Source organism: Halichoeres trimaculatus, unplaced genomic scaffold (genome assembly GCF_033239565.1).
Source record: "Halichoeres trimaculatus isolate MK-OKI-2021-1 unplaced genomic scaffold, fHalTri1.1 fHalTri1_scaffold_1, whole genome shotgun sequence".
Lineage (NCBI taxonomy): Eukaryota > Metazoa > Chordata > Actinopteri > Labriformes > Labridae > Halichoeres > Halichoeres trimaculatus.
Genome location: NW_027437179.1, coordinates 11578089 through 11601214, shown reverse-complemented (window position 1 = coordinate 11601214; position 23126 = coordinate 11578089).

The window sequence follows — 23126 nt, the reverse complement described above, 5'->3', positions numbered from 1 at the left end:
TTACCACATTGAGCTCAGAACGTAAGGTCGGGACCTGAAATTTGGAGCCAAAAATCAAATTTTCAGTTTGGCTGAAATTTCATGAAATATGTGTCCCCTGAAGAAGCCCGTGCCATCCCAGGTGAGAAAAATGCATCCTGAATCAAGTCTGAGGGCTAAAACCTCTGTTTTCGGGTTTTATCACATTGAGCTCAGAACGTAAGGTCGGGACCTGAAATTTGGAGCAAAAAATCAAATTTTCAGATTGGCTGAAATAACATGAAATATTTGTCCCCTGAAGAAGCCCATGCCATCCCAGGTGAGAAAAATGCATTCTGAATCAAGTCTGAGGGCCAAAACCTCTGTTTTCGGGTTTTATCACATTGAGCTCAGAACGTAAGGTCAGGACCTGAAATTTGGAGCCAAAAATCAAATTTTCAGTTTGGCTGAAATTACATGAAATATGTGTCCCCTGAAGAAGCCCATGCCATCCCAGGTGAGAAAAATGCATCCTGAATCAAGTCTGAGGGCTAAAACCTCTGTTTTCGGGTTTTACCACATTGAGCTCAGAACGTAAGGTCCGGACCTGAAATTTGGAGCCAAAAATCAAATTTTCAGTTTGGCTGAAATTACATGAAATATGTGTCCCCTGAAGAAGCCCGTGCTATCCCAGGTGAGAAAAATGCATCCTGAATCAAGTCTGAGGGCTAAAACCTCTGTTTTCGGGTTTTATCACATTGAGCTCAGAACGTAAGGTCGGGACCTGAAATTTGGAGCCAAAAATCAAATTTTCAGTTTGGCTGAAATAACATGAAATATTTGTCCCCCGAAGAAGCCCATGCCATCCCAGGTGAGAAAAATGCACTCTGAATCAAGTCTGAGGGCTAAAACCTCTGTTTTCAGGTTTTACCACATTGTGCTCAGAACGTAAGGTCCGGACCTGAAATTTGGAGCCAAAAATCAAATTTTCAGTTTGGCTGAAATAACATGAAATATGTGCCCCCCGAAGAAGCCCATGCCATCCCAGGTGAGAAAAATGCATTCTGAATCAAGTCTGAGGGCTAAAACCTCTGTTTTCAGGTTTTACCACATTGAGCTCAGAACGTAAGGTCGGGACCTGAAATTTGGAGCCAAAAATCAAATTTTAAGTTTGGCCAAAATAACATGAAATGTGTGTCCCCTGTGGAAGCCCATGCCATCCCAGGTGAGAAAAATGCATTCTGAATCAAGTCTGAGGGCTAAAACCTCTATAACGGGTTTTACCACATTGAGCTCAGAACGTAAGGTCGGGGCCTGAAATTTGGAGCCAAAAATCAAATTTTCAGTTTGGCTAAAATTACATGAAATGTGTGTCCCCCGAAGAAGCCCATGCCATCCCAGGTGAGAAAAATGCATCCTGAATCAAGTCTGAGGGCCAAAACCTCTATAACAGGTTTTACCACATTGAGCTCAGAACGTAAGGTCCGGACCTGAAATTTGGAGCCAAAAATCAAATTTTCAGTTTGGCTGAAATTACATGAAATGTGTGTCCCCCGAAGAAGCCCATGCCATCCCAGGTGAGAAAAATGCATCCTGAATCAAGTCTGAGGGCTAAAACCTCAGAAACGGGTTTTACCACATTGAGCTCAGAACGTAAGGTCGGGACCTGAAATTTGGAGCCAAAAATCAAATTTTCAGTTTGGCTGAAATAACATGAAATATGTGTCCCCTGAAAGAGCCCATGCCATCCCAGGTGAGAAAAATGCATCCTGAATCAAGTCTGAGGGCCAAAACCTCTATAACAGGTTTTACCACATTGAGCTCAGAACGTAAGGTCGGGACCTGAAATTTGGAGCCAAAAATCAAATTTTCACATTGGCTAAAATTACATGAAATGTGTGTCCCCCGAAGAAGCCCATGCCATCCCAGGTGAGAAAAATGCATCCTGAATCAAGTCTGAGGGCTAAAACCTCTATTACAGGTTTTAAAACATTCAGCTCAGAACGTAAGGTCGGGACCTGAAATTTGGAGCCAAAAATCAAATTTTCAGTTTGGCTGAAATTACATGAAATGTGTGTCCCCTGAAGAAGCCCATGCCATCCCAGGTGAGAAAAATGCATTCTGAATCAAGTCTGAGGGCCAAAACCTCTGTATTCGGGTTTTACCACATTGAGCTCAGAACGTAAGGTCGGGACCTGAAGAGCCAAAAATCAAATTTTAAGTTTGGCTGAAATTACATGAAATGTGTGTCCCCCGAAGAAGCCCATGCCATCCCAGGTGAGAAAAATGCATCCTGAATCAAGTCTGAGGGCTAAAACCTCTATTACAGATTTTAAAACATTCAGCTCAGAACGTAAGGTCGGGACCTGAAATTTGGAGCCAAAAATCAAATTTTCACATTGGCTGAAATTACATGAAATGTGTGTCCCCTGAAGAAGCCCATGCCATCCCAGGTGAGAAAAATGCATTCTGAATCAAGTCTGAGGGCCAAAACCTCTGTATTCGGGTTTTATCACATTGAGCTCAGAACGTAAGAGAGGGACCTGAAATTTGGAGCCAAAAATCAAATTTTCAGTTTGGCTGAAATTACATGACATATGTGTCCCCCGAAGAAGCCCATGCCATCCTAGGTGAGAAAAATGCATCCTGAATCAAGTCTGAGGGCTAAAACCTCTATAACGGGTTTTACCACATTGAGCTCAGAACGTAAGGTCGGGACCTGAAATTTGGAGCCAAAAATCAAATTTTCAGTTTGGCCAAAATAACATGAAATGTGTGTCCCCTGCAGAAGCCCATGCCATCCCAGGTTAGAAAAATGCATTCTGAATCAAGTCTGAGGGCTAAAACCTCTGTTTTCAGGTTTTACCACATTGAGCTCAGAACGTAAGGTCGGGACCTGAAATTTGGAGCCAAAAATCAAATTTTCACATTGGCTAAAATTACATGAAATGTGTGTCCCCCGAAGAAGCCCATGCCATCCCAGGTGAGAAAAATGCATCCTGAATCAAGTCTGAGGGCTAAAACCTCTATTACAGGTTTTAAAACATTCAGCTCAGAACGTAAGGTCGGGACCTGAAATTTGGAGCCAAAAATCAAATTTTCAGTTTGGCTGAAATTACATGAAATGTGTGTCCCCTGAAGAAGCCCATGCCATCCCAGGTGAGAAAAATGCATTCTGAATCAAGTCTGAGGGCCAAAACCTCTGTATTCGGGTTTTACCACATTGAGCTCAGAACGTAAGGTCGGGACCTGAAGAGCCAAAAATCAAATTTTAAGTTTGGCTGAAATTACATGAAATGTGTGTCCCCCGAAGAAGCCCATGCCATCCCAGGTGAGAAAAATGCATCCTGAATCAAGTCTGAGGGCTAAAACCTCTATTACAGATTTTAAAACATTCAGCTCAGAACGTAAGGTCGGGACCTGAAATTTGGAGCCAAAAATCAAATTTTCACATTGGCTGAAATTACATGAAATGTGTGTCCCCTGAAGAAGCCCATGCCATCCCAGGTGAGAAAAATGCATTCTGAATCAAGTCTGAGGGCCAAAACCTCTGTATTCGGGTTTTATCACATTGAGCTCAGAACGTAAGAGAGGGACCTGAAATTTGGAGCCAAAAATCAAATTTTCAGTTTGGCTGAAATTACATGACATATGTGTCCCCCGAAGAAGCCCATGCCATCCTAGGTGAGAAAAATGCATCCTGAATCAAGTCTGAGGGCTAAAACCTCTATAACGGGTTTTACCACATTGAGCTCAGAACGTAAGGTCGGGACCTGAAATTTGGAGCCAAAAATCAAATTTTCAGTTTGGCCAAAATAACATGAAATGTGTGTCCCCTGCAGAAGCCCATGCCATCCCAGGTTAGAAAAATGCATTCTGAATCAAGTCTGAGGGCTAAAACCTCTGTTTTCAGGTTTTACCACATTGAGCTCAGAACGTAAGGTCCGGACCTGAAATTTGGAGCCAAAAATCAAATTTTTAGTTTGGCTGAAATTACATGAAATATGTGTCCCCTGAAGAAGCCCATGCCATCCCAGGAAAGAAAAATGCATCCTGAATCAAGTCTGAGGGCTAGAATCTCTATAACGGGTTTTACCACATTGAGCTCAGAACGTAAGGTCGGGACCTGAAATTTGGAGCCAAAAATCAAATTTCAGTTTGGCTGAAATTACATGAAATGTGTGTCCCCCGAAGAAGCCCATGCCATCCCAGGTGAGAAAAATGCATCCTGAATCAAGTCTGAGGGCTTAAACCTTTATAACGGGTTTTACCACATTGAGCCCAGAACGTAAGGTCGGGACCTGAAATTTGGAGCCAAAAATCAAATTTTCAGTTTGGCTGAAATTACATGAAATATGTGTCCCCTGAAGAAGCCCATGCCATCCCAGGTGAGAAAAATGCATCCTGAATCAAGTCTGAGGGCTAAAACCTCTATTACAGGTTTTAAAACATTCAGCTCAGAACGTAAGGTCGGGACCTGAAATTTGGAGCCAAAAATCAAATTTTCACATTGGCTAAAATAACATGAAATGTGTGTCCCCCGAAGAAGCCCATGCCATCCCAGGTGAGAAAAATGCATCCTGAATCAAGTCTGAGGGCCAAAACCTCTATAACAGGTTTTACCACATTGAGCTCAGAACGTAAGGTCGGGACCTGAAATTTGGAGCCAAAAATCAAATTTTCAGTTTGGCTGAAATTACATGAAATATGTGTCCCCTGAAAGAGCCCATGCCATCCCAGGTGAGAAAAATGCATCCTGAATCAAGTCTGAGGGCTAAAACCTCTGTTTTCGGGTTTTACCACATTGAGCTCAGAACGTAAGGTCGGGACCTGAAATTTGGAGCCAAAAATCAAATTTTCAGTTTGGCTGAAATAACATGAAATATGTTTCCCCTGCAGAAGCCCATGCCATCACAGGTGAGAAAAATGCATCCTGAATCAAGTCTGAGGGCCAAAACCTCTATAACAGGTTTTACCACATTGAGCTCAGAACGTAAGGTCGGGACCTGAAATTTGGAGCCAAAAATCAAATTTTCAGTTTGGCTAAAATTACATGAAATGTGTGTCCCCCGAAGAAGCCCATGCCATCCCAGGTGAGAAAAATGCATCCTGAATCAAGTCTGAGGGCCAATACCTCTATAATGGGTTTTACCACATTGAGCTCAGATCGTAAGGTCCGGACCTGAAATTTGGAGTCAAAAATCAAATTTTCAGTTTGGCTGAAATTACATGAAACGTGTATCCCCTGAAGAAGCCCATGCCATCCCAGGTGAGAAAAATGCATCCTGAATCAAGTCTGAGGGCTAAAACCTCTGTTTTCGGGTTTTACCACATTGAGCTCAGAACGTAAGGTCGGGACCTGAAATTTGGAGCCAAAAATCAAATTTTCAGTTTGGCTGAAATTACATGAAATGTGTGTCCCCCGAAGAAGCCCATGCCATCCCAGGTGAGAAAAATGCATCCTGAATCAAGTCTGAGGGCTAAAACCTCTGTTTTCCGGTTTTATCACATTGAGCTCAGAACGTAAGGTCGGGACCTGAAATTTGGAGCCAAAAATCAAATTTTCAGCTTGGCTGAAATTACATAAAATATGTGTCCCCTGTGGAAGCCCATGCCATCCCAGGTGAGAAAAATGCATCCTGAATCAAGTCTGAGGGCTAAAACCTCTATAACGGGATTTACCACATTGAGCTCAGAACGTAAGGTCCGGACCTGAAATTTGGAGCCAAAAATCAAATTTTCAGTTTGGCTGAAATTACATGAAATATGTGTCCCCTGAAGAAGCCCATGCCATCCCAGGAAAGAAAAATGCATCCTGAATCAAGTCTGAGGGCTAGAATCTCTATAACGGGTTTTACCACATTGAGCTCAGAACGTAAGGTCGGGACCTGAAATTTGGAGCCAAAAATCAAATTTCAGTTTGGCTGAAATTACATGAAATGTGTGTCCCCCGAAGAAGCCCATGCCATCCCAGGTGAGAAAAATGCATCCTGAATCAAGTCTGAGGGCTTAAACCTTTATAACGGGTTTTACCACATTGAGCCCAGAACGTAAGGTCGGGACCTGAAATTTGGAGCCAAAAATCAAATTTTCAGTTTGGCTGAAATTACATGAAATGTGTGTCCCCTGAAGAAGCCCATGCCATCCCAGGTGAGAAAAATGCATCCTGAATCAAGTCTGAGGGCCAATACCTCTATAACGGGTTTTACCACATTGAGCTCAGATCGTAAGGTCCGGACCTGAAATTTGGAGTCAAAAATCAAATTTTCAGTTTGGCTGAAATTACATGAAACGTGTATCCCCTGAAGAAGCCCATGCCATCCCAGGTGAGAAAAATGCATCCTGAATCAAGTCTGAGGGCTAAAACCTCTGTTTTCGGGTTTTACCACATTGAGCTCAGAACGTAAGGTCGGGACCTGAAATTTGGAGCCAAAAATCAAATTTTCAGTTTGGCTGAAATTACATGAAATGTGTGTCCCCCGAAGAAGCCCATGCCATCCCAGGTGAGAAAAATGCATCCTGAATCAAGTCTGAGGGCTAAAACCTCTGTTTTCCGGTTTTATCACATTGAGCTCAGAACGTAAGGTCGGGACCTGAAATTTGGAGCCAAAAATCAAATTTTCAGCTTGGCTGAAATTACATGAAATATGTGTCCCCTGTGGAAGCCCATGCCATCCCAGGTGAGAAAAATGCATCCTGAATCAAGTCTGAGGGCTAAAACCTCTATAACGGGATTTACCACATTGAGCTCAGAACGTAAGGTCCGGACCTGAAATTTGGAGCCAAAAATCAAATTTTCAGTTTGGCTGAAATTACATGAAATATGTGTCCCCTGAAGAAGCCCATGCCATCCCAGGAAAGAAAAATGCATCCTGAATCAAGTCTGAGGGCTAGAATCTCTATAACGGGTTTTACCACATTGAGCTCAGAACGTAAGGTCGGGACCTGAAATTTGGAGCCAAAAATCAAATTTCAGTTTGGCTGAAATTACATGAAATGTGTGTCCCCCGAAGAAGCCCATGCCATCCCAGGTGAGAAAAATGCATCCTGAATCAAGTCTGAGGGCTAAAACCTCTGTTTTCGGGTTTTACCACATTGAGCTCAGAACGTAAGGTCCGGACCTGAAATTTTGAGCCAAAAATCAAATTTTTAGTTTGGCTGAAATTACATGAAATATGTGTCCCCTGTGGAAGCCCATGCCATCCCAGGTGAGAAAAATGCATCCTGAATCAAGTCTGAGGGCTAAAACCTCAGTAACGGGTTTTACCACATTGAGCTCAGAACGAAAGGTCGGGACCTGAAATTTGGAGCCAAAAATCAAATTTTCACATTGGCTGAAATTACATGAAATGTGTGTCCCCCGAAGAAGCCCATGCCATCCCAGGTGAGAAAAATGCATCCTGAATCAAGTCTGAGGGCTAAAACCTCTATAACGGGTTTTACCACATTGAGCTCAGAACGTAAGGTCGGGACCTGAAATTTGGAGCCAAAAATCAAATTTTCACATTGGCTAAAATTACATGAAATGTGTGTCCCCTGAAGAAGCCCATGCCATCCCAGGTGAGAAAAATGCATCCTGAATCAAGTCTGAGGGCTAAAACCTCTGTTTTCAGGTTTTACCACATTGAGCTCAGAACGTAAGGGTCGGACCTGAAATTTGGAGCCAAAAATCAAATTTTCAGTTTGGCCGAAATAACATGAAATGTGTGTCCCCTGTGGAAGCCCATGCCATCCCAGGTGAGAAAAATGCATTCTGAATCAAGTCTGAGGGCTAAAACCTCTATAACGGGTTTTACCACATTGAGCTCAGAACGTAAGGTCGGGACCTGAAATTTGGAGCCAAAAATCAAATTTTCAGTTTGGCTGAAATTACATGAAATATGTGTCCCCTGAAGAAGCCCATGCCATCCCAGGTGAGAAAAATGCATCCTGAATCAAGTCTGAGGGCTAAAACCTCTGTTTTCGGGTTTTACAACATTGAGCTCAGAACGTAAGGTCGGGACCTGAAATTTGGAGCCAAAAATCAAATTTTCAGTTTGGCTGAAATTACATGAAATATGTGTCCCCTGCAGAAGCCCATGCCATCACAGGTGAGAAAAATGCATTCTGAATCAAGTCTGAGGGCTAAAACCTCTGTTTTCGGGTTTTATCACATTGAGCTCAGAACGTAAGGTCGGGACCTGAAATTTGGAGCCAAAAATCAAATTTTCAGTTTGGCTGAAATAACATGAAATATGTGTCCCCTGAAGAAGCCCATGCCATCCCAGGTGAGAAAAATGCATTCTGAATCAAGTCTGAGGGCTAAAACCTCTGTTTTCAGGTTTTACCACATTAAGCTCAGAACGTAAGGTCGGGACCTGAAATTTGGAGCCAAAAATCAAATTTTTAGTTTGGCTGAAATAACATGAAATGTGTGTCCCCTGTGGAAGCCCATGCCATCCCAGGTGAGAAAAATGCATCCTGAATCAAGTCTGAGGGCTAAAACCTCTGTTTTCGGGTTTTACCACATTGAGCTCAGAACGTAAGGTCGGGACCTGAAATTTGGAGCCAAAAATCAAATTTTCAGTTTGGCTAAAATTACATGAAACGTGTGTCCGCTGAAGAAGCCCATGCCATCCCAGGTGAGAAAAATGCATCCTGAATCAAGTCTGAGGGCTAAAACCTCTGTTTTCGGGTTTTATCACATTGAGCTCAGAACGTAAGGTCGTGACCTGAAATTTGGAGCCAAAAATCAAATTTTCAGTTTGGCTGAAATTACATGAAATATGTGTCCCCTGAAGAAGCCCATGCCATCCCAGGTGAGAAAAATGCATCCTGAATCAAGTCTGAGGGCTAAAACCTCTATTACAGGTTTTAAAACATTCAGCTCAGAACGTAAGGTCGGGACCTGAAATTTGGAGCCAAAAATCAAATTTTCACATTGGCTAAAATTACATGAAATGTGTGTCCCCCGAAGAAGCCCATGCCATCCCAGGTGAGAAAAATGCATCCTGAATCAAGTCTGAGGGCCAAAACCTCTATAACAGGTTTTACCACATTGAGCTCAGAACGTAAGGTCCGGACCTGAAATTTGGAGCCAAAAATCAAATTTTCAGTTTGGCTGAAATTACATGAAATGTGTGTCCCCCGAAGAAGCCCATGCCATCCCAGGTGAGAAAAATGCATCCTGAATCAAGTCTGAGGGCTAAAACCTCAGAAACGGGTTTTACCACATTGAGCTCAGAACGTAAGGTCGGGACCTGAAATTTGGAGCCAAAAATCAAATTTTCAGTTTGGCTGAAATTACATGAAATATGTGTCCCCTGAAAGAGCCCATGCCATCCCAGGTGAGAAAAATGCATCCTGAATCAAGTCTGAGGGCTAAAACCTCAGAAACGGGTTTTACCACATTGAGCTCAGAACGTAAGGTCGGGACCTGAAATTTGGAGCCAAAAATCAAATTTTCAGTTTGGCTGAAATTACATGAAATATGTGTCCCCTGAAGAAGCCCATGCCATCCCAGGTGAGAAAAATGCATCCTGAATCAAGTCTGAGGGCCAAAACCTCTATAACGGGTTTTACCACATTGAGCTCAGAACGTAAGGTCGGGACCTGAAGAGCCAAAAATCAAATTTTCAGTTTGGCTGAAATTACATGAAATGTGTGTCCCCGGAAGAAGCCCATGCCATCCCAGGTGAGAAAAATGCATCCTGAATCAAGTCTGAGGGCTAAAACCTCTATTACAGGTTTTAAAACATTCAGCTCAGAACGTAAGGTCGGGACCTGAAATTTGGAGCCAAAAATCAAATTTTCACATTGGCTGAAATTACATGAAATGTGTGTCCCCTGAAGAAGCCCATGCCATCCCAGGTGAGAAAAATGCATTCTGAATCAAGTCTGAGGGCCAAAACCTCTGTATTCGGGTTTTATCACATTGAGCTCAGAACGTAAGGTCGGGACCTGAAATTTGGAGCCAAAAATCAAATTTTCAGTTTGGCTGAAATTACATGACATATGTGTCCCCCGAAGAAGCCCATGCCATCCTAGGTGAGAAAAATGCATCCTGAATCAAGTCTGAGGGCTAAAACCTCTATAACGGGTTTTACCACATTGAGCTCAGAACGTAAGGTCGGGACCTGAAATTTGGAGCCAAAAATCAAATTTTCAGTTTGGCTGAAATAACATGAAATATGTGTCCCCTGAAGAAGCCCATGCCATCCCAGGTGAGAAAAATGCATTCTGAATCAAGTCTGAGGGCTAAAACCTCTGTTTTCAGGTTTTACCACATTAAGCTCAGAACGTAAGGTCCGGACCTGAAATTTGGAGCCAAAAATCAAATTTTTAGTTTGGCTGAAATAACATGAAATGTGTGTCCCCTGTGGAAGCCCATGCCATCCCAGGTGAGAAAAATGCATCCTGAATCAAGTCTGAGGGCTAAAACCTCTGTTTTCGGGTTTTACCACATTGAGCTCAGAACGTAAGGTCGGGACCTGAAATTTGGAGCCAAAAATCAAATTTTCAGTTTGGCTGAAATTACATGAAACGTGTGTCCGCTGAAGAAGCCCATGCCATCCCAGGTGAGAAAAATGCATCCTGAATCAAGTCTGAGGGCTAAAACCTCTGTTTTCGGGTTTTATCACATTGAGCTCAGAACGTAAGGTCGTGACCTGAAATTTGGAGCCAAAAATCAAATTTTCAGTTTGGCTGAAATTACATGAAATATGTGTCCCCTGAAGAAGCCCATGCCATCCCAGGTGAGAAAAATGCATCCTGAATCAAGTCTGAGGGCTAAAACCTCTATTACAGGTTTTAAAACATTCAGCTCAGAACGTAAGGTGGGGACCTGAAATTTGGAGCCAAAAATCAAATTTTCACATTGGCTAAAATTACATGAAATGTGTGTCCCCCGAAGAAGCCCATGCCATCCCAGGTGAGAAAAATGCATCCTGAATCAAGTCTGAGGGCCAAAACCTCTATAACAGGTTTTACCACATTGAGCTCAGAACGTAAGGTCCGGACCTGAAATTTGGAGCCAAAAATCAAATTTTCAGTTTGGCTAAAATTACATGAAATATGTGTCCCCTGAAAGAGCCCATGCCATCCCAGGTGAGAAAAATGCATCCTGAATCAAGTCTGAGGGCTAAAACCTCTGTTTTCGGGTTTTACCACATTGAGCTCAGAACGTAAGGTCGGGACCTGAAATTTGGAGCCAAAAATCAAATTTTCAGTTTGGCTGAAATTACATGAAATGTGTGTCCCCTGAAGAAGCCCATGCCATCCCATGTGAGAAAAATGCATTCTGAATCAAGTCTGAGGGCTAAAACCTCTATAACGGGTTTTACCACATTGAGCTCAGAACGTTAGGTCGGGACCTGAAATTTGGAGCCAAAAATCAAATTTTCAGTTTGGCTGAAATAACATGAAATATGTGTCCCCTGAAGAAGCCCATGCCATCCCAGGTGAGAAAAATGCATCCTGAATCAAGTCTGAGGGCTAAAACCTCTGTTTTCAGGTTTTACCACATTGAGCTCAGAACGTAAGGTCCGGACCTGAAATTTGGAGCCAAAAATCAAATTTTTAGTTTGGCTGAAATTACATGAAATGTGTGTCCCCTGTGGAAGCCCATGCCATCCCAGGTGAGAAAAATGCATCCTGAATCAAGTCTGAGGGCTAAAACCTCTGTTTTCGGGTTTTACCACATTGAGCTCAGAACGTAAGGTCGGGACCTGAAATTTGGAGCCAAAAATCAAATTTTCAGTTTGGCTGAAATTACATGAAACGTGTGTCCGCTGAAGAAGCCCATGCCATCCCAGGTGAGAAAAATGCATCCTGAATCAAGTCTGAGGGCTAAAACCTCTGTTTTCGGGTTTTATCACATTGAGCTCAGAACGTAAGGTCGGGACCTGAAATTTGGAGCCAAAAATCAAATTTTCAGTTTGGCTGAAATTACATGAAATGTGTGTCCCCCGAAGAAGCCCATGCCATCCCAGGTGAGAAAAATGCATCCTGAATCAAGTCTGAGGGCTAAAACCTCTATAACAGGTTTTAAAACATTCAGCTCAGAACGTAAGGTCGGGACCTGAAATTTGGAGCCAAAGATCAAATTTTCACATTGGCTGAAATTACATGAAATGTGTGTCCCCTGAAGAAGCCCATGCCATCCCAGGTGAGAAAAATGCATCCTGAATCAAGTCTGAGGGCCAAAACCTCTATAACGGGTTTTACCACATTGAGCTCAGAACGTAAGGTCGGGACCTGAAATTTGGAGCCAAAAATCAAATTTTCAGTTTGGCTGAAATTACATGAAATATGTGTCCCCTGAAGAAGCCCATGCCATCCCAGGTGAGAAAAATGCATTCTGAATCAAGTCTGAGGGCTAAAACCTCTATAACGGGTTTTACCACATTGAGCTCAGAACGTAAGGTCGGGACCTGAAATTTGGAGCCAAAAATCAAATTTTCAGTTTGGCTGAAATTACATGAAATGTGTGTCCCCCGAAGAAGCCCATGCCATCCCAGGTGAGAAAAATGCATCCTGAATCAAGTCTGAGGGCTAAAACCTCTATAACAGGTTTTAAAACATTCAGCTCAGAACGTAAGGTCGTGACCTGAAATTTGGAGCCAAAAATCAAATTTTCACATTGGCTGAAATTACATGAAATGTGTGTCCCCTGAAGAAGCCCATGCCATCCCAGGTGAGAAAAATGCATCCTGAATCAAGTCTGAGGGCCAAAACCTCTATAACGAGTTTTACCACATTGAGCTCAGAACGTAAGGTCGGGACCTGAAATTTGGAGCCAAAAATCAAATTTTCAGTTTGGCTGAAATTACATGAAATATGTGTCCCCTGAAGAAGCCCATGCCATCCCAGGTGAGAAAAATGCATTCTGAATCAAGTCTGAGGGCTAAAACCTCTGTTTTCGGGTTTTACCACATTGAGCTCAGAACGTAAGGTCGTGACCTGAATTTTGGAGCCAAAAATCAAATTTTCAGTTTGGCTGAAATTACATGAAATGTGTGTCCCCTGAAGAAGCCCATGCCATCCCAGGTGAGAAAAATGCATCCTGAATCAAGTCTGAGGGCTAAAACCTCTATAACGGGCTTTACCACATTGATCTCAGAACGTAAGGTCCGGACCTGAAATTTGGAGCCAAAAATCAAATTTTCAGTTTGGCTGAAATAACATGAAATATGTGTCCCCTGAAGAAGCCCATGCCATCCCAGGTGAGAAAAATGCATCCTGAATCAAGTCTGAGGGCTAAAACCTCTATAACGGGTTTTACCACATTGAGCTCAGAACGTAAGGTCCGGACCTGAAATTTGGAGCCAAAAATCAAATTTTCAGTTTGGCTGAAATTACATGAAATGTGTGTCCCCCGAAGAAGCCCATGCCATCCCAAGTGAGAAAAATGCATCCTGAATCAAGTCTGAGGGCTAAAACCTCTATCACAGGTTTTAAAACATTCAGCTCAGAACGTAAGGTCCGGACCTGAAATTTGGAGCCAAAAATCAAATTTTTAGTTTGGCTGAAATTACATGAAATATGTGTCCCCTGTGGAAGCCCATGCCATCCCAGGTGAGAAAAATGCATCCTGAATCAAGTCTGAGGGCTAAAACCTCAGTAACGGGTTTTACCACATTGAGCTCAGAACGTAAGGTCGGGACCTGAAATTTGGAGCCAAAAATCAAATTTTCAGTTTGGCTGAAATTACATGAAATGTGTGTCCCCCGAAGAAGCCCATGCCATCCCAAGTGAGAAAAATGCATCCTGAATCAAGTCTGAGGGCTAAAACCTCTATAACGGGTTTTACCACATTGAGCTCAGAACGTAAGGTCCGGACCTGAAATTTGGAGCCAAAAATCAAATTTTCAGTTTGGCTGAAATTACATGAAATGTGTGTCCCCCGAAGAAGCCCATGCCATCCCAGGTGAGAAAAATGCATCCTGAATCAAGTCTGAGGGCTAAAACCTCTGTTTTCGGGTTTTACTACATTGAGCTCAGAACGTAAGGTCTGGACCTGAAATTTGGAGCCAAAAATCAAATTTTTAGTTTGGCTGAAATTACATGAAATGTGTGTCCCCTGTGGAAGCCCATGCCATCCCAGGTGAGAAAAATGCATCCTGAATCAAGTCTGAGGGCTAAAACCTCTGTTTTCGGGTTTTACCACATTGAGCTCAGAACGTAAGGTCGGGACCTGAAATTTGGAGCCAAAAATCTAATTTTCAGTTTGGCTGAAATTACATGAAACGTGTGTCCGCTGAAGAAGCCCATGCCATCCCAGGTGAGAAAAATGCATCCTGAATCAAGTCTGAGGGCTAAAACCTCTATAACGGGTTTTACCACATTGAGCTCAGAACGTAAGGTCCGGACCTGAAATTTGGAGCCAAAAATCAAATTTTCAGTTTGGCTGAAATTACATGAAATGTGTGTCCCCTGAAGAAGCCCATGCCATCCCAGGTGAGAAAAATGCATCCTGAATCAAGTCTGAGGGCCAAAACCTCTATAACCGGTTTTACCACATTGAGCTCAGAACGTAAGGTCGGGACCTGAAATTTGGAGCCAAAAATCAAATTTTCAGTTTGGCTGAAATTACATGAAATGTGTGTCCCCCGAAGAAGCCCATGCCATCCCAGGTGAGAAAAATGCATCCTGAATCAAGTCTGAGGGCTAAAACCTCTATTAAAGGTTTAAAAACATTTAGCTCAGAACGTAAGGTCGGGACCTGAAATTTGGAGCCAAAAATCAAATTTTTAGTTTGGCTGAAATTACATGAAATATGTGTCCCCTGAAGAAGCCCATGCCATCCCAGGTGAGAAAAATGCATCCTGAATCAAGTCTGAGGGCTAAAACCTCTATAACGGGTTTTACCACATTGAGCTCAGAACGTTAGGTCGGGACCTGAAATTTGGAGCCAAAAATCAAATTTTCAGTTTGGCTGAAATAACATGAAATATGTGTCCCCTGAAGAAGCCCATGCCATCCCAGGTGAGAAAAATGCATTCTGAATCAAGTCTGAGGGCTAAAACCTCTGTTTTCAGGTTTTACCACATTGAGCTCAGAACGTAAGGTCCGGACCTGAAATTTGGAGCCAAAAATCAAATTTTTAGTTTGGCTGAAATTACATGAAATGTGTGTCCCCTGTGGAAGCCCATGCCATCCCAGGTGAGAAAAATGCATCCTGAATCAAGTCTGAGGGCTAAAACCTCTGTTTTCGGGTTTTACCACATTGAGCTCAGAACGTAAGGTCGGGACCTGAAATTTGGAGCCAAAAATCAAATTTTCAGTTTGGCTGAAATTACATGAAACGTGTGTCCGCTGAAGAAGCCCATGCCATCCCAGGTGAGAAAAATGCATCCTGAATCAAGTCTGAGGGCTAAAACCTCTGTTTTCGGGTTTTATCACATTGAGCTCAGAACGTAAGGTCGAGACCTGAAATTTGGAGCCAAAAATCAAATTTTCAGTTTGGCTGAAATTACATGAAATGTGTGTCCCCCGAAGAAGCCCATGCCATCCCAGGTGAGAAAAATGCATCCTGAATCAAGTCTGAGGGCTAAAACCTCTATAACAGGTTTTAAAACATTCAGCTCAGAACGTAAGGTCGGGACCTGAAATTTGGAGCCAAAAATCAAATTTTCACATTGGCTGAAATTACATGAAATATGTGTCCCCTGAAGAAGCCCATGCCATCCCAGGTGAGAAAAATGCATCCTGAATCAAGTCTGAGGGCTAAAACCTCAGTAACGGGTTTTACCACATTGAGCTCAGAACGTAAGGTCGTGACCTGAAATTTGGAGCCAAAAATCAAATTTTCAGTTTGGCTGAAATTACATGAAATGTGTGTCCCCCGAAGAAGCCCATGCCATCCCAGGTGAGAAAAATGCATCCTGAATCAAGTCTGAGGGCTAAAACCTCTGTTTTCGGGTTTTACCACATTGATCTCAGAACGTAAGGTCCGGACCTGAAATTTGGAGCCAAAAATCAAATTTTCAGTTTGGCTGAAATGACATGAAATGTGTGTCCCCCGAAGAAGCCCATGCCATCCCAAGTGAGAAAAATGCATCCTGAATCAAGTCTGAGGGCTAAAACCTCTATAACGGGTTTTACCACATTGAGCCCAGAACGTAAGGTCGGGACCTGAAATTTGGAGCCAAAAATCAAATTTTTAGTTTGGCTGAAATTACATGAAATATGTGTCCCCTGAAGAAGCCCATGCCATCCCAGGTGAGAAAAATGCATCCTGAATCAAGTCTGAGGGCTAATACCTCTATTACAGGTTTTAAAACATTCAGCTCAGAACGTAAGGTCGGGACCTGAAATTTGGAGCCAAAAATCAAATTTTCACATTGGCTGAAATTACATGAAATATGTGTCCCCTGAAGAAGCCCATGCCATCCCAGGTGAGAAAAATGCATCCTGAATCAAGTCTGAGGGCTAAAACCTCTGTTTTCGGGTTTTACCACATTGAGCTCAGAACATAAGGTCGTGACCTGAAATTTGGAGCCAAAAATCAAATTTTCAGTTTGGCTGAAATTACATGAAATGTGTGTCCCCTGAAGAAGCCCATGCCATCCCAGGTGAGAAAAATGCATCCTGAATCAAGTCTGAGGGCTAAAACCTCAGTAACGGGTTTTACCACATTGAGCTCAGAACGTAAGGTCGGGACCTGAAATTTGGAGCCAAAAATCAAATTTTCACATTGGCTGAAATTACATGAAATATGTGTCCCCTGTGGAAGCCCATGCCATCCCAGGTGAGAAAAATGCATCCTGAATCAAGTCTGAGGGCTAAAACCTCTGTTTTCGGGTTTTACCACATTGAGCTCAGAACGTAAGGTGGGGACCTGAAATTTGGAGCCAAAAATCAAATTTTCACATTGGCTGAAATTACATGAAAGGTGTGTCCCCCGAAGAAGCCCATGCCATCCCAGGTGAGAAAAATGCATTCTGAATCAAGTCTGAGGGCCAAAACCTCTATAACCGGTTTTACCACATTGAGCTCAGAACGTAAGGTCGGGACCTGAAATTTGGAGCCAAAAATCAAATTTTCAGTTTGGCTGAAATTACATGAAATATGTGTCCCCCGAAGAAGCCCATGCCATCCCAGGTGAGAAAAATGCATCCTGAATCAAGTCTGAGGGCTAAAACCTCTGTTTTCGGGTTTTACCACATTGAGCTCAGAACGTAAGGTCCGGACCTGAAATTTGGAGCCAAAAATCAAATTTTCAGTTTGGCTGAAATTACATGAAATGTGTGTCCCCCGAAGAAGCCCATGCCATCCCAGGTGAGAAAAATGCATCCTGAATCAAGTCTGAGGGTTAAAACCTCTATAACCGGTTTTACCACATTGAGCTCAGAACGTAAGGTCGGGACCTGAAATTTGGAGACAAAAATCAAATTTTCACATTGGCTGAAATTACATGAAATATGTGTCCCCTGAAGAAGCCCATGCCATCCCAGGTGAGAAAAATGCATCCTGAATCAAGTCTGAGGGCTAAAACCTCAGTAACGGGTTTTACCACATTGAGCTCAGAACCTAAGGTCGGGACCTGAAATTTGGAGCCAAAAATCAAATTTTCACATTGGCTGAAATTACATGAAATATGTGTCCCCTGTGGAAGCCCATGCCATCCCAGGTGAGAAAAATGCATTCTGAATCAAGTCTGAGGGCTAAAACCTCTATAACGGGCTTTACCACATTGATCTCAGAACGTAAGGTCCGGACCTGAAATTTGGAGCCAAAAATCAAATTTTCAGTTTGGCTGAAATTACATGAAATATGTGTCCCCTGAAGAAGCCCATGCCATCCCAGGAAAGAAAAATGCATCCTGAATCAAGTCTGAGGGCTAGAACCTCTATAACGGGTTTTACCACATTGAGCTCAGAACGTAAGGTCCGGACCTGAAATTTGGAGCCAAAAATCAAATTTCAGTTTGGCTGAAATTACATGAAATGTGTGTCCCCCGAAGAAGCCCATGCCATCCCAGGTGAGAAAAATGCATCCTGAATCAAGTCTGAGGGCTTAAACCTTTATAACGGGTTTAACCACATTGAGCCCAGAACGTAAGGTCGGGACCTGAAATTTGGAGCCAAAAATCAAATTTTCAGTTTGGCTGAAATTACATGAAATATGTGTCCCCCGAAGAAGCCCATGCCATCCCAGGTGAGAAAAATGCATCCTGAATCAAGTCTGAGGGCTAAAACCTCTGTTTTCGGGTTATACCACATTGAGCTCAGAACGTAAGGTCCGGACCTGAAATTTTGAGCCAAAAATCAAATTTTTAGTTTGGCTGAAATTACATGAAATATGTGTCCCCTGTGGAAGCCCATGCCATCCCAGGTGAGAAAAATGCATCCTGAATCAAGTCTGAGGGCTAAAACCTCAGTAACGGGTTTTACCACATTGAGCTCAAAAGAAAGGTCGGGACCTGAAATTTGGAGCCAAAAATCAAATTTTCAGTTTGGCTGAAATTACATGAAATATGTGTCCCCTGTGGAAGCCCATGCCATCCCAGGTGAGAAAAATGCATCCTGAATCAAGTCTGAGGGCTAAAACCTCTATAACGGGTTTTACCACATTGAGCTCAGAACATAAGGTCCGGACCTGAAATTTGGAGCCAAAAATCAAATTTTCAGTTTGGCTGAAATTACATGAAATATGTGTCCCCTGAAGAAGCCCATGCCATCCCAGGTGAGAAAAATGCATCCTGAATCAAGTCTGAGGGCTAGAACCTCTATAACGGGTTTTACCACATTGAGCTCAGAACATAAGGTCCGGACCTGAAATTTGGAGCCAAAAATCAAATTTTCAGTTTGGCTGAAATTACATGAAATATGTGTCCCCTGAAGAAGCCCATGCCATCCCAGGTGAGAAAAATGCATCCTGAATCAAGTCTGAGGGCTAGAACCTCTATAACGGGTTTTACCACATTGAGCTCAGAACGTAAGGTCCGGACCTGAAATTTGGAGCCAAAAATCAAATTTTCAGTTTGGCTGAAATTACATGAAATGTGTGTCCCCCGAAGAAGCCCATGCCATCCCAGGTGAGAAAAATGCATCCTGAATCAAGTCTGAGGGCTAAAACCTCTGTTTTCGGGTTTTACCACATTGAGCTCAGAACGTAAGGTCGTGACCTGAAATTTGGAGCCAAAAATCAAATTTTCAGTTTGGCTGAAATAACATGAAATGTGTGTCCCCCGAAGAAGCCCATGCCATCCCAGGTGAGAAAAATGCATCCTGAATCAAGTCTGAGGGCTAAAACCTCTGTTTTCGGGTTTTACCACATTGATCTCAGAACGTAAGGTCCGGACCTGAAATTTGGAGCCAAAAATCAAATTTTCAGTTTGGCTGAAATGACATGAAATGTGTGTCCCCCGAAGAAGCCCATGCCATCCCAAGTGAGAAAAATGCATCCTGAATCAAGTCTGAGGGCTAAAACCTCTATAACGGGTTTTACCACATTGAGCCCAGAACGTAAGGTCGGGACCTGAAATTTGGAGCCAAAAATCAAATTTTTAGTTTGGCTGAAATTACATGAAATATGTGTCCCCTGAAGAAGCCCATGCCATCCCAGGTGAGAAAAATGCATCCTGAATCAAGTCTGAGGGCTAATACCTCTATTACAGGTTTTAAAACATTCAGCTCAGAACGTAAGGTCGGGACCTGAAATTTGGAGCCAAAAATCAAATTTTCACATTGGCTGAAATTACATGAAATATGTGTCCCCTGAAGAAGCCCATGCCATCCCAGGTGAGAAAAATGCATCCTGAATCAAGTCTGAGGGCTAAAACCTCTGTTTTCGGGTTTTACCACATTGAGCTCAGAACATAAGGTCGTGACCTGAAATTTGGAGCCAAAAATCAAATTTTCAGTTTGGCTGAAATTACATGAAATGTGTGTCCCCTGAAGAAGCCCATGCCATCCCAGGTGAGAAAAATGCATCCTGAATCAAGTCTGAGGGCTAAAACCTCTGTTTTCGGGTTTTACCACATTGAGCTCAGAACGTAAGGTGGGGACCTGAAATTTGGAGCCAAAAATCAAATTTTCACATTGGCTGAAATTACATGAAAGGTGTGTCCCCCGAAGAAGCCCATGCCATCCCAGGTGAGAAAAATGCATTCTGAATCAAGTCTGAGGGCCAAAACCTCTATAACCGGTTTTACCACATTGAGCTCAGAACGTAAGGTCGGGACCTGAAATTTGGAGACAAAAATCAAATTTTCAGTTTGGCTGAAATTACATGAAATATGTGTCCCCCGAAGAAGCCCATGCCATCCCAGGTGAGAAAAATGCATCCTGAATCAAGTCCGAGGGCTAAAACCTCTGTTTTCGGGTTTTACCACATTGAGCTCAGAACGTAAGGTCGGGACCTGAAATTTGGAGCCAAAAATCAAATTTTCAGTTTGGCTGAAATTACATGAAATATGTGTCCCCCGAAGAAGCCCATGCCATCCCAGGTGAGAAAAATGCATCCTGAATCAAGTCTGAGGGCTAAAACCTCTGTTTTCGGGTTTTACCACATTGAGCTCAGAACGTAAGGTCCGGACCTGAAATTTGGAGCCAAAAATCAAATTTTCAGTTTGGCTGAAATTACATGAAATGTGTGTCCCCCGAAGAAGCCCATGCCATCCCAGGTGAGAAAAATGCATCCTGAATCAAGTCTGAGGGTTAAAACCTCTATAACCGGTTTTACCACATTGAGCTCAGAACGTAAGGTCGGGACCTGAAATTTGGAGACAAAAATCAAATTTTCACATTGGCTGAAATTACATGAAATATGTGTCCCCTGAAGAAGCCCATGCCATCCCAGGTGAGAAAAATGCATCCTGAATCAAGTCTGAGGGCTAAAACCTCAGTAACGGGTTTTACCACATTGAGCTCAGAACCTAAGGTCGGGACCTGAAATTTGGAGCCAAAAATCAAATTTTCAGCTTGGCTGAAATTACATGAAATATGTGTCCCCTGTGGAAGCCCATGCCATCCCAGGTGAGAAAAATGCATTCTGAATCAAGTCTGAGGGCTAAAACCTCTATAACGGGCTTTACCACATTGATCTCAGAACGTAAGGTCCGGACCTGAAATTTGGAGCCAAAAATCAAATTTTCAGTTTGGCTGAAATTACATGAAATATGTGTCCCCTGAAGAAGCCCATGCCATCCCAGGAAAGAAAAATGCATCCTGAATCAAGTCTGAGGGCTAGAACCTCTATAACGGGTTTTACCACATTGAGCTCAGAACGTAAGGTCCGGACCTGAAATTTGGAGCCAAAAATCAAATTTCAGTTTGGCTGAAATTACATGAAATGTGTGTCCCCCGAAGAAGCCCATGCCATCCCAGGTGAGAAAAATGCATCCTGAATCAAGTCTGAGGGCTTAAACCTTTATAACGGGTTTTACCACATTGAGCCCAGAACGTAAGGTCGGGACCTGAAATTTGGAGCCAAAAATCAAATTTTCAGTTTGGCTGAAATTACATGAAATATGTGTCCCCCGAAGAAGCCCATGCCATCCCAAGTGAGAAAAATGCATCCTGAATCAAGTCTGAGGGCTAAAACCTCTGTTTTCGGGTTATACCACATTGAGCTCAGAACGTAAGGTCCGGACCTGAAATTTTGAGCCAAAAATCAAATTTTTAGTTTGGCTGAAATTACATGAAATATGTGTCCCCTGTGGAAGCCCATGCCATCCCAGGTGAGAAAAATGCATCCTGAATCAAGTCTGAGGGCTAAAACCTCAGTAACGGGTTTTACCACATTGAGCTCAAAAGAAAGGTCGGGACCTGAAATTTGGAGCCAAAAATCAAATTTTCAGTTTGGCTGAAATTACATGAAATATGTGTCCCCTGTGGAAGCCCATGCCATCCCAGGTGAGAAAAATGCATCCTGAATCAAGTCTGAGGGCTAAAACCTCTATAACGGGTTTTACCACATTGAGCTCAGAACATAAGGTCCGGACCTGAAATTTGGAGCCAAAAATCAAATTTTCAGTTTGGCTGAAATTACATGAAATATGTGTCCCCTGAAGAAGCCCATGCCATCCCAGGTGAGAAAAATGCATCCTGAATCAAGTCTGAGGGCTAGAACCTCTATAACGGGTTTTACCACATTGAGCTCAGAACATAAGGTCCGGACCTGAAATTTGGAGCCAAAAATCAAATTTTCAGTTTGGCTGAAATTACATGAAATATGTGTCCCCTGAAGAAGCCCATGCCATCCCAGGTGAGAAAAATGCATCCTGAATCAAGTCTGAGGGCTAGAACCTCTATAACGGGTTTTACCACATTGAGCTCAGAACGTAAGGTCCGGACCTGAAATTTGGAGCCAAAAATCAAATTTTCAGTTTGGCTGAAATTACATGAAATGTGTGTCCCCCGAAGAAGCCCATGCCATCCCAGGTGAGAAAAATGCATCCTGAATCAAGTCTGAGGGCTAGAACCTCTATAACGGGTTTTACCACATTGAGCTCAGAACGTAATGTCCGGACCTGAAATTTGGAGCCAAAAATCAAATTTTCAGTTTGGCTGAAATTACATGAAATGTGTGTCCCCCGAAGAAGCCCATGCCATCCCAGGTGAGAAAAATGCATCCTGAATCAAGTCTGAGGGCTAAAACCTTTATAACGGGTTTTACCACATTGAGCTCAGAACGTAAGGTCCGGACCTGAATTTTGGAGCCAAAAATCAAATTTTCACATTGGCTGAAATTACATGAAATGTGTGTCCCCTGAAGAAGCCCATGCCATCCCAGGTGAGAAAAATGCATCCTGAATCAAGTCTGAGGGCTTAAAACCTCTATTACAGGTTTTAAAACATTCAGCTCAGAACGTAAGGTCGGGACCTGAAATTTGGAGCCAAAAATCAAATTTTCACATTGGCTGAAATTACATGAAATGTGTGTCCCCTGAAGAAGCCCATGCCATCCCAGGTGAGAAAAATGCATTCTGAATCAAGTCTGAGGGCCAAAACCTCTATAACCGGTTTTATCACATTGAGCTCAGAACGTAAGGTCGGGACCTGAAATTTGGAGCCAAAATCAAATTTTCACATTGGCTGAAATTACATGAAATGTGTGTCCCCTGAAGAAGCCCATGCCATCCCAGGTGAGAAAAATGCATTCTGAATCAAATCTGAGGGCCAAAACCTCAGTAACGGGTTTTACCACATTGAGCTCAGAACGTAAGGTCGGGACCTGAAATT